A 12,341-nucleotide genomic window follows, 5' to 3' on the forward strand; every position below is an offset into this window, starting at 1 on the left:
CCCTCCAAGAAACTGCAAAGGATCTCCCTGAGCGGTAGGACTCAAACCAGCAGAGAGCAGATCCTGAGAAGTCATGCTCAGCGAATGTGGAGACTAGGGCTGCCACAAACGACTTTTTTGATAGTCGACTAGTGACCGATTATTTTTGCGATTAGTCGACTTGTCAGATTATACGTAAATTGCAGCTTATCGCACCAGCATGCAGCTGCTCTTATATAGCCATCATTAGATTCTAGCTTGAAGTGTTTAAGGTATGTGCTAACTAAAAATAAAGACAATTAAGATGATAGATCATTCAACTTTTAATGGACTTTGTAGCAACAAACAATTCTTTAAATGTAATACAAAGTGCAGCTGAGTAAAATAAGGACAAGGCACTGGCCTAAAGAACACAAAAATAAATACTTCACTTGTCTCTGGCATGAAACAGCTACATTTTCAAGTATTGAATAGTACAAAATCAAATGAGGTAGGCACCTGAAACTGAGACATTATCCACAAAAATTAAGTTTTGGTCTCACTCAAATACAACAAAAGTGCATTTTGTGCTCAGTGCACACAACTGTATTCAACCTTATTACACTCTGACTCTATATAATCCAAATCCACACAAGGCTCTTGTTCATAGCCAGGAAAGTTAGCATTTCTACATGTGCTGGAGAAAGGCTTGCTGTCTTTTGAGAACAGATGTTCCCTGCTGCGGAGATGATCCGCTCTGATGGAGTGGAGATTGCAGGGATGCACAGAAAAGATTTAGCTAGCTTTGATAGCATGGGGAAACGTCCTTCGTTTTCACTCCACCATTTGAGAGGATCATCTTTTTTAGAGACTGCGGCCTCTCCAAAGTACAGCTGAACTTCACTTCTCACAACTTGGACCTTTTGGACATCCTCAGACGCTTCTTCCTCATTTTCACTCTGACTGTCTGTGTCAGACTGAAGGAGGGTGTCCAGAGCAGTCTTTTCAGTTGTACCTGAACCATTGGCCCTCTGCAGTTCTGCATGCTCATGTGTCCCAGCATTTGCTTCTTTGACAGCAAGCACTTCAACAGTGCCCTGCACTCTGATGCCATCTTCAGGAGCCAAAAACTTCAGCTATCTGTATCTGGGGTCCAAGGCAGCTGTGAGAATAACTGGGTTTTCTTTCTCTGGTGAGATGCAAATACTCCCCCGTCTCTGTGTCATCCCTTTCTCTGCACTAGCAATGAAAGATTTTCCTGAGCTCGTCTCAAATTGGCTTTGGTCTACAGCCTGTGTCAGCCCTTTGACCACCTGTGGAAGACCTGAAATGGTTGTGTACTGCTGTCCACTGAGGTAAACAGTAGCAGTCTCAAAAGGAACCAACCCTTGCTTAAGTTCTTCAAGCAGCACCCACTGCTCTGGCTTTAACTCAAAGTATTGTTTCCCCCTTGGAGTTACCTCAGGATCTGAAAGAGTGGCAGTGAGAGGCCACTGCTGTTCCAGGAGTCTGTCTATCATGTGGAATGTACTGTTCTATCTTGTACTGACGTCTTGGATCAGTGTAATGTTCTTCACATTCGTTTGCTCCTGTTTCATCTTTAGCTTTGTACTAGCCAGCTCACTTCTCTTGAAGTGCTCCACTAGCTGCCTAGCAGCACCTAGTGCTCTCCTGATGGTGGTTTCTTTGAGAGCAGTGTTGACTATGAGCTGGAGTGTGTGTCCAGCACAGCAGATAGAGGCCCATCCATGTTTTTCTTCAAGCAGTCGCATTGCTGCCACCATATTGGAACCACTGTCATGAACTACTGCTTTTATTTTGGCAGGCAAGATGTCAAACTTTGTTAACACCTCTTCCATCCATGTCATTATATCTGCACCAGTACGCCTCTCCTCAAGAGGCATGGTGGCAAGGTTGAAGCTCTTCATCTTCCAATCTTCACTCAGGAAATGGCAAGACACACCAAGGTAGGCGTCTGAGAGAGAGAGAGAGAGACAGAGAGAGAGAGAGAGAGAGACAGACAGACAGACACAGAGAGAGACTGACCTTCTCAAAGGTTGCATCATATTACTTTTCCATCATTGCGGTAAAGTGGGATTGCCTGGTAGGTAGTTATCATGGTAATCTGGGTTGAACTGCTTGATCATCTCTTTGAAACCTTGATCATCAACCATGGACAGGGGTCTCATGTCCATCACCAACATGTTCAAGATTGCTTAAGTCAGGACATGTGCTTGCTGAGGTGTGCATATTGTTGGCTTGGTAACAAAGTCGTCCAATGAAAAGGAACGGTTTTTTTTTTTTAGCACTGTAATGTAGTGTTAGAAAACATTAACATTACCACATTTCCTATTCAAACACAGCATCACTGTTATAACGTTACAGCAAACACATAACATGTGTGGTAAGGGTAATGAAATCATCGATGTTAATGTTAACGTTTACAGCTATCAATATAAGTAAGTAGCTCAATGTATATGTTAATGTTAGTGGATAACTAGCCAATTAGCTTACCGAGACGACTATCCCTCTTCATGGTCAGAAGTTGAAACAGCCTAGTCTAGACTACTAAATTAGTCGTCGATGATTTTGATAGTCGACGTAGTCGTGACTAGTCGACTAATCATGGCAGCCCTAGTGGAGAGGAGGATTTGGTGGTTAACCGTGTCAAAGGCAGCCGAGCAATAGTAGAACATAGGATTGACCAGTAGCCCTAGCTGATCGTTGTGTTTCCACTACGGATAAGAGCGCAGTCTCCGTATAGTGTCTGCGTTTGAAACCGGATTGGCTGTGATCATGCAGGTTGTTATCAGAAAGGATATTCAGAGACCTAATTAAAGGCACTCAAAAGTCTTGGAAAGAAAAGAGGGGAGTGAAACCGGCATGTGATTTTCAACCTGAGCTTGGTCGCGTGTAGGTTTCTTTAGCAGTTGGGTTACTCATGCTTGATTAAAAGCAGTGGGGAACACACCCATTGTAAGTGAGGAATTGATCATGTGGGTGACAGCAGGGATAAGTGTCAGCGACATGGCCTGCAGGAGGTCAGAGGGTATAGGGTCCTGTGGACAGGTAGTGGGGCAAGAGTCGAGCAGAGGGCTGGAGACTTGCTCCTCTGTGACATGGGAAAATGGGTAGAGTGAGGCTCTGTTAGCTGGTGGTATCCTACTGAGTTGGTCAGGCTCAGAGAACTGGTTGCTGATGGTGGAAACTTTATCAGGGAAGAAGGAAGCAAAGTGATCGGCTGTGAACAAAGTTGAGGGTGGAGGCAGTGGGGAGTTGACTCTGCTAATTAACACATTATGCAAAATACAGCTGATGGGAATGCCATTAGTTTTGCAGGTAAATATGACTTAATAATGGGGCAACATGAAAAGTCAGCTGAAGTTGTCACAATTCATCCTGAGGGGACTATGAATGTCTGAACCAAATCTCATGGCAGTCCATTGCTAGAAATTTTCCTTAAGACCACAAATGTCAATGTGATAGCGGTGCAAAAGGAAAGTCAGGGTTATCCATGCAGCATTTGTGGTGTTCACGCTACATTCAAATATTGTTTCTTCCCATAGACAAGTCCATGCATTTTTCCCATGTATTGATAATTGATCATTTCTCTTCAAATAAAAAGATCCCATGACAAATTTTGTGAATGTATTTAACTCCACATTGATACAACAGTTCTAGCAAAAATAAATGTGTGTGTGAGAATTTCATGATTTATGCTGTGTAGGATATGATTTAACAGTTTACTCTGTGACTTCAAATTTACTAATATCCTATTGAGAATTTTTTCAGTGAATACCAATTCCAGTGTAGAACAATCCAAGTGTTGTACTACAAAAACCCTTTCATATGAAACTTTAATGAAAACTATGATAGGTAACCACAGAATGGCTTAAACAGGAAAATGACTTGGATCCTTTATTAAAGTAAAGCTATCAGTACCACAATAGAATAATACTGCATACAGAATTATCTAAGTAAAAGTATTTAAAGTCACATGTAGTAAAATATCAGAAGTACAATGGGTGTTTTCACATTGTTATATTACTGTTGTATTAGGACTAATGTGGAATACTGTAAATATCTCATTTGTCCACATACTGCTGGTGTTAAACCCTTGAAGGGATAATTCAACATTTTCCAGAAACACACCTTTTTAACTTTTGGTCATGGCCAGGCTAGCTGTGTCCCTCTGCTTCCAGTCTTTATGCTATGCTACGCTAAACATGCTCAGACCTCATACCCTTTACTTAAAAGAATAGTTCAACATTTAGAATAATAAACTACAATTATTTACTTTCTCTCCAGGAGTAAGATGTTGAGATTGATATTAGTCTCATGTTTGTGTGTTATGTACAGAGCTAGAGTCAGGATGCGTTTAGTCTAGCTTAGCCTTGCTCTGTCAAAGTTAAAAGGTATATCTATACACCTCAAAATCTTACTAATTAACAAAAAAGACAATTTGCATTCGTAAAGGGAACTATGTGCTTGAACTATTTCTTATTTAACTATTGTGTGCAGCTTGTCATAGCAGGGAGGGTGCCAGGTTTCTTACCATCATACCTGTACAGAGCTAAATCTGTGCCCACCAACCATATTTGGCTGCCCATCTGGATGAAGACACTGCACAGAAGCAGCCAACTGGGCTAACTTTATTGAGAAGGAGGTCCCACATGTAATATAACCCCTACAACCATAAAATGTCATTTTTACATTTACCTTTCTGTAAAGGTTAAACAAGCTACATACGTCTTTATCAGAGAGCTTTAGGGGTGTTTGGAAGTGTACTCTTGAACTTTAGACAGAGCCAGGCTAGCTGTTGCCCCTGCTCTCAGTCTTTATGCTAAGGTAGGCTGACTGCTACCTGACCCCAGTGCCTGTATTTAACACACAGACATGAGATTGATATCAATATGAACATCTCAGGTCTCAAAAAGAAGGTAAATAAGCAAATACAATTTCTTTAAAAGTTTGACCCATTTGCTTGAGGCACAGACATGAAACTGATCAATTCTCAACTAACTCTTAGCAAGAAAGCAAATAGGAGTATTTCCAATAACGTTGAAATATCTCTATAGAAGGAGGATAATCACATTAAAGAAAACACAGACTCATCACTTGTCTTTGCTTAAAATATAATGAATGAGGAGGGTTTTCTCATGTTCCCCCTTCTGGAGGTCCAAGGCATTACCAGTTAAGCCACAATAAAGCAATCACTACAAATCAAGCACAGAGAAAGATTTAATGTACAGAGATAAAGATTTGTATCACTGAGTGCATATTAAAATAAAATGTTCTTTGAAGCCTACATATTTCTATCATCACACTGGCTAGCAGTGAATCTTATTTATATTTTGCATGTAACAATGTTAGTCTTTAAAGTAACATGTTAATACAGCTGTCAGGTTAATGTAGTGGAATAAAAAGGACAATATTTCTAATGTAAAAGTATAAGGTCTCACAAAATGGATTACTCACATAATGTAAACTACTGAAAAACTAGTAAAGTAAATGTACTTAGTTACTTTTATTTCTTGGCTTAACTAACCCAAACACGCATTACTCCTTCAGAGCACAGCCATTTCAGCCTCTTTTATTGTATTAATCATATAGTTGATAGTTTTTCTGAGAATAAAATATAGTCTTATTTTCAGTTTTACTGTATAGTAATATACAAACTGCTCTACATGTCATGGGTGAAATTGTTCAGCTTTGAAGAAACATTGTCAAACCGACAGAGAACGGCTTATCTCACATAACACTATGATTGTTTCTGGACATCAAGATGTGTGACAAGAACATTTGTTTTTCACTGAAGTCAATGCTACTTTACAGGAGATGGAGGCTTATCTATTATTGCCAAAGACAACTAAAGTGCATGCTGCTTTACCCACTAACTTAATGGCTTGTACAGTAATTCATGAAACATACATTAATATAACACTTAACCCTATAATACTAATAGGGTTTGCAGCACAATGTGTTACCATTTTATTCACTTGTATACAAAGTATACAATCATCACATTTTTCAAACAAAGTGCTATAAGTAACCAAAACAACTTTCAATTATTCAGTTCAGTGTCACATAATGATACCACCTTTGACTTTTGCATGTGTGCAATGGGTCTGCTGTATAAGGAAAAAAGACAAACATTTAATTCATAGATTAGTTCTCAACTAAAGCTCATGTTGTGAATAAAATCTCATAATTTATGTAAATGTTCGTAAGCTAATTGACAAACAGAGATTAAGTAGTCATGAAATTTGGCCCTTCTTTGAGGTTCCCTCAAACACCTGATGCATCCACATCCAGTGAAGTACTATGCATAAAATGCACAGTATCTTCTGAAAATGTTGTACTGTATATTTGTGCGCTATATTGTCTGTATATCAAACCCTGAAGTAAGCAGGCATGCAGCACTCTGGAAACCTGGAAACACAAACTACATGGAGATACTTTCCCTGATTAATAAGATTTGGGGGTGCTACTGGGATCTATAACTAAATCTTTTTTTTTTTTTTTTTTTTTCCTTTTTTTCTTTTTTCCATTTCTATCTAACCTTTCATTCTTACTTTGCTCATCATCAACACATCCTCTGTGTTAGCATCCCTGACTTGTGCATGCTGGTCATGCATTCCCATGCTAGCTTTATAGTATCATAAACCCATTAATGATTCTTTACAGTGACAGTGCTGCTGAGTTTTAGAAGTCTTGACTAATGGCTTTGTTAATGGTGAATGCAGCATTTATTAATGCATCATAAAGCAGAAATAAACCATTTGTACAAATTAATTTTTGATTATCAGCCTGTGAAACATCTCACAGGCTGATGTATGTTCTCCTCCAGATGTGAGTGGCTTTTGTGGTTATCTCTTTAATTCATTAGTGAGAGACTTTCCTTTAATTAAAAATGACGGTTTAAGTTTTTTGTTCAAATGCCTAAATACAGCATTTTCCTATTGACCAACCTATTGGCTTTATGAATTATCACTTGTCTGTGAGAGTAAGCCAGCTGTAGCTATAATGTTGTCATTGTATGTATATTGAAAGATTTATTTATTTATTTATTTATTTAACTATTTAGTTGTTTTATAACAGTAATTTGAAACTGTTTCAGAAGGTACTGACAAATGATGTCATCCTGCCAGTAAGGGAACAAAGTCAGAAAATACTGCAATGTTGTTTTTCTTAAAGCAATGAGAAATAATGCATTTAACTGTTTAGTTTAGATGACTCTTTGACTTATCTCCCATGAATGGAGAGGAGAAACTCATGACCCTCAAACTGGAATTATACTTCTACAAATACACATTTAAACATCTCTGCAGATCAGAGGCCTCACGCTCTAATAAGCAATCGAATCTCCTGTTTTAAAGCTTAACAAGTTGCTAAAAAATGTAGTTAATACTCTGCAGTTTTTGCAAATGGCTTTGTTAATGGTATGTGACAAGTGTGCTAAATACAAAATATACTATGCTGGAAGATGATATACTGTGCACCAAATTGTTTTTTTTTTGTTTTTTGTTTTTTTTTCCCCACAATCTTGTAATCCAAATGTCCTTATTACTGATCTACAAAGCATGAATAAATGCTCTATTAACCTTCATAAAGCTTTTTGTTGCAATGTATAAACCCATTATAAAGTATGTCTAAAAAATGGTTTTAAAAAGGGTTAATCCAAGACCTTTCATGGGCTATGTGTTAAATTGTTGTGCAAAAACAACAGCAAAACTAAAACTAAAAATATTATTAATGGATTGTATACTGAATCTCTATTAATAACTGACTTATTAATAAGAATCCCATATGTGAAAGCAGTACTGTTGGTAAGGTCCAGTTCCAAACTTCAAAATACATTTTCAAGTCAAAATCTGGTGACTAAACAGCATCAGGCAGATAACAAATAATTCCACTAGTCAGTATCAGTCACTACAATAGGAAACTGATAACCCTTGGATGATACCATCTTTTTTATACAGTATGTAGAAGTATTTCTCAATTTACAATGGTGATCACTGAAATTCATTAAACTATGGTTGTTGCATTGATCTCAATCTGCAGAACTCAGTGGCAGAAACTTTTCTTTCAAATAACTTGGAGTTACAGACCTCAGAATCTTGTAGGAGTTTCTTCACCTTTGGCACCGGTGGTTTTGGAATATTTGAAAGCATGTACACTGAGGACTTGTATATGTAATTTGGATCTTTAACAAGGCAAAGAAGCACAGGAACAAAACTTGGAGCTTTTGCCAGATGCATTTGCATTTCATGCCAAATAGTTTGGAAAGTCAATATGCTCTTAGTAAGCCATAATAAAAGCATCTAAAAGATGCTTTCTTTCACATGTGATGATGACCGGGTCAAAATGACTGGGCCCTTATATTTCCACTGAGCAAAATTTGATCAATATTGGAGATAGCAAACTTCCCTTGGTATGTCTTGTATGTGTGTGTAGTAGCCAAACAGTTTAGATTGGGGTGATAAGGTCCCAAAGAGGCTTTGTTAGCATGGGGATAGATCCAATTAAGTTTGTCAGAGAAGCAGCCAAACATGTGTTTTTGACAAAATTCAAAACGGCAGCCCACATTGATTGAAATTAACCAAGCCAATTTATTGAGGTTGCCATGACCCAAGCAACTTGAGGGGTAAAACGAAGTTTGTTGGTATACAAAAAAGTCCAAGGGTTATAGGTCAAAACTGAATGTTAAGGCCTAAGTATGCTTTAAATGAAGTATTTTTCTGGAAACCCCTTTATGATGGTGAGATTGGGAGGGATGTGAAATGTTATTTCAATTTGTATGATTTATCACACACAGACTACAAAGACGTGCAAAAGACACAGCACTCTTCCAAAAGAGATCGGAGAGCTGAAGGCTTTTTAGCCCGCCTTCCAATGTGGCCATTGGCGATAAGTACCAACACACCTAAGCTACTTCATTTGGAGCATACTGAGGCCTTCAGATGGATGAAAGTGTCAACAAATTTTACTATGGATTGTTGATTTGTAGATGGGAAAAAAAGCCTTGAAAAAATGTCCCCCCACAGTAAATTACAAAGAAAGTGGTGAGAAATCTTAAAACCTCAACCATTTACCACTGGCTTTCCAGCACAATGTACAGACTTTACATGTATTACATATTACTATGACATGGCAAGAAAAAATAACTTAATGAGTATATTTATCATAATCTATTCTATATTAAAGTTATGTTAAACTTTGAAGAGGGTGTATTTGAATGTGATGAAAACATCCACCTAATCGTACAACAGAGTATGTTTCAAAGATTATTCAGCTGGTTAGGGTTTACCGTACTAACTGTTAGTCTGTGTGTGTGTGTGTGTGTGTGTGTGTGTGTGTGTGTGTGTGTGTGTGTGTTTGGGGTGGAGAGGCCTGCATGTGTACATTTCTTCATCAATGGTTAAAGGCTTTTAAAATCTTTATCTTCCTAGACATCATCCTCATGCAGAAGGCCGTACAGCACATGGGTTAAGATAATTGTTGGGGGGTTTTTTAAGTCGTTTTCTTGAAATCACAAGAAAATTATCTCATGGTCTCAAATATAGCAAGCTTTGTTTTTTCATGATCACAAAAGCTACCCAACTGACTTCCCATGATCATAAGATACAATTGGACAAAATTCATATATGGTAATTCAGCTATGATTAGCGCCTCCAAATGTGAAGTCATAGCATTCTGCGCTTATCTGCAACCCGGAGTGATTAGCTTTCAACAAGAAACCTGAATTCACTTATCCTGGAGTCTTGTTTGCAAGTGAAGGTAAGATGGAACGCGGGATCAACGGGTAGATTGGTGCTTTGTCAGTAGACATGTCCATGCCTCACCAAGCTGTCTTAGTGAAGAGGGACACACGCCAAGCACTGTTTTTACTGAGCAATCTGCATTCCATCTTTCACCTACCATCATGATGGTCACTGATCATTTTGGGTTTAGAGAGTAACTGCCACGGGTCAAGGAAATCAAGTACCTTTGGATATGATGGAGCATGAAGATAGAAAAATGGGTGCTGCATCAACTGTAATGTGGACACTGTGCCAGACTGTCATGGTCGAGTCAGAGTGTCTGAAAGACTCTTCCACTTGTAGAACATTTAGGAACACTAAAATTGCAAATGTTTATTGAATCTAGTCTACTTATTCACTGGGAAGGGTACACTATGCAATTTTTTCAAATATTATTGGGATATTATACCTACTTTTATGGCAGCTGCAGTAGATTCAAGGCCGAATTACCAGCCAAGCAAAGCAGTCAACTACCCAAGAGCTCCTGACCCTGATGTACCCCTAAACCATCAGATTGTGGCAAACAGTGTGTGGTAATGTGAGTAATTGCAACATATTTGGGAATACCAGAACATGAGCTACCAAAGCACCCTATCAATCAACATTATAAGGTGAGTCCTGATTTAGTACGTAATTTTGAGGGGACCTTAAAGTCTAATTTTACACCTTCATTATTTCAGATTATATTGTGAAGCCCAATATTGAATTTATGCATAATGAAACTGCCTCACATCACTTATAGGAATTTTGTACACAATGTAAGTAGAGGAACAAAGAGGAAGTTTGGGTTCAACTACTAATTTTAGGTCAACCCTGCCATGAATGGACTAATAACTAATGGTGTTATGTGCTAATGTCAAAAGTTTGTGGCAGTCCTGCCTTATTTTAGCTGATTATACATGATTCTCATGTCAGAATCATAAGAACAGAGTTTGGATTACGTTATGCCACTATCACAAAATAATGATTCTGTGTCATGATAACAATGCTCATTTTTATAATAGATCACAAAGGATATTCTGTGATCACAAGGAAATAAATGGAAAATTTACCACTCCAAAGGCCTTCCAAGCTGCTATATATTCACTTCACTCCTGGCAGCAAATAATAGGGCATCACCTTGGATCAGTGGTGACTTTCTTTGGTTACAAACAATCGGGTAAAAAGATAGTTGTCCTCCCAATCTGTTGCCTGCTATATCACTCTCCACTCTAATAGGTCCTTCCTAAAATATTATTAATTTTATAAAGTGTCTGTTTAAGCATTTATTTCCATTTTGTAAAAAAAAAAAAAAAAAAAAAATCAAAGATTTGATTCATCATTGATCTTTCTTCAGAAAATAGGCCCAGTCATCCTCATACCTAAAAAACTGGATACCAGACAGAGATGGTGGGCAAAGTCAAGATAAAAGCTGGGCAAGGCAACAGGGAGGTAAAATAATACTATACAAATTGAGATGTTTTTCCAAAAAGATATTCCTGTCTGGCTCAGTTAAATGACCTTGTGTCACACTCTCTATATGGGCATTTAAAGGGAGACTTAGGGAGTGTAAAGAGTGTGTGCACTGTGCTATTGGTGTCATGTGGGCAATTAATTGCTAGAGAAATTGAGAAACCATTTTTGGCCTGCCATGACGCCACTAGTTGAGATCAAACACACAGGTGATAATGTGGGTATTCTCATTTAAGAAAATAATGGATTAGAGGTAGGTGGAATTGAAAGAGTGTGAAGAGTGTCATCTCCTCCATCAAGTTCATTATTTTCTGTATGGCATCTCACCAATGTCTGGCATTGTGCTTATACCATGGCCACTCACCAAAATAACACATCTACAGCCATGCTAGGAGCTTTGAAAGGCTGTACTTAAGCGATGCTTTTAGCTCAATGCTATTGTCAGCATGCTAACATGCTCAAAAAGACAATTAACATGATGATGTGTGGCAGGTATACTGTTTATCCTATTTACCATCTGTGTTTAGCATGCTAAACACTGATGGTCACACAACAGTCTTAGAAGAAAATGCAAAGTTGACCCGAGGATCATCAAAGTCATAACAATTTCTCCTGGGGAACATGAATGCATGTACTGAATTTTGGGCTAACTTGTGGGACAATCCATGTCATAGATATCGTGATATTTCATTGCATAAGTAGAAACTAAAATCTACTGGTGGCGCTATGTGACGTTAGGGGATCAACAAAGTCACTCATCCTCTAGGGACCATGAATGTGTGAACCAAATTTCATGACAATCTGTTAAACAATCAAGATATTTCAGTCCTGGCAAAGTGGTGGTGTTTCCCTGTGTTTCCTTCTTTTTTCCCCCCTTGCCCACTTGTCTCCTGTGCCTTTCATGTGTGTCTTTCTCTGTGTTTGTCTTTGTGGGCATGATTATGCTTTCCCGCTCCTGGGCTCCCACAACTGGCTGCAAATCATCATCTTGTTCCATCACTCACAGTGGTAGCTATGCTAAGCATATCTTAAACTCTAACTAAACATGCTAACCAACATTGCCATCAATCGAGCCTTGGAGTTAACATGGCCAATAAATTGAGCCAGAGTTTTAGTTGTCATCATTTG

This window comes from Chaetodon auriga, chromosome 24, assembly GCF_051107435.1.
Source record: "Chaetodon auriga isolate fChaAug3 chromosome 24, fChaAug3.hap1, whole genome shotgun sequence".
NCBI classification, from domain to species: domain Eukaryota; kingdom Metazoa; phylum Chordata; class Actinopteri; order Chaetodontiformes; family Chaetodontidae; genus Chaetodon; species Chaetodon auriga.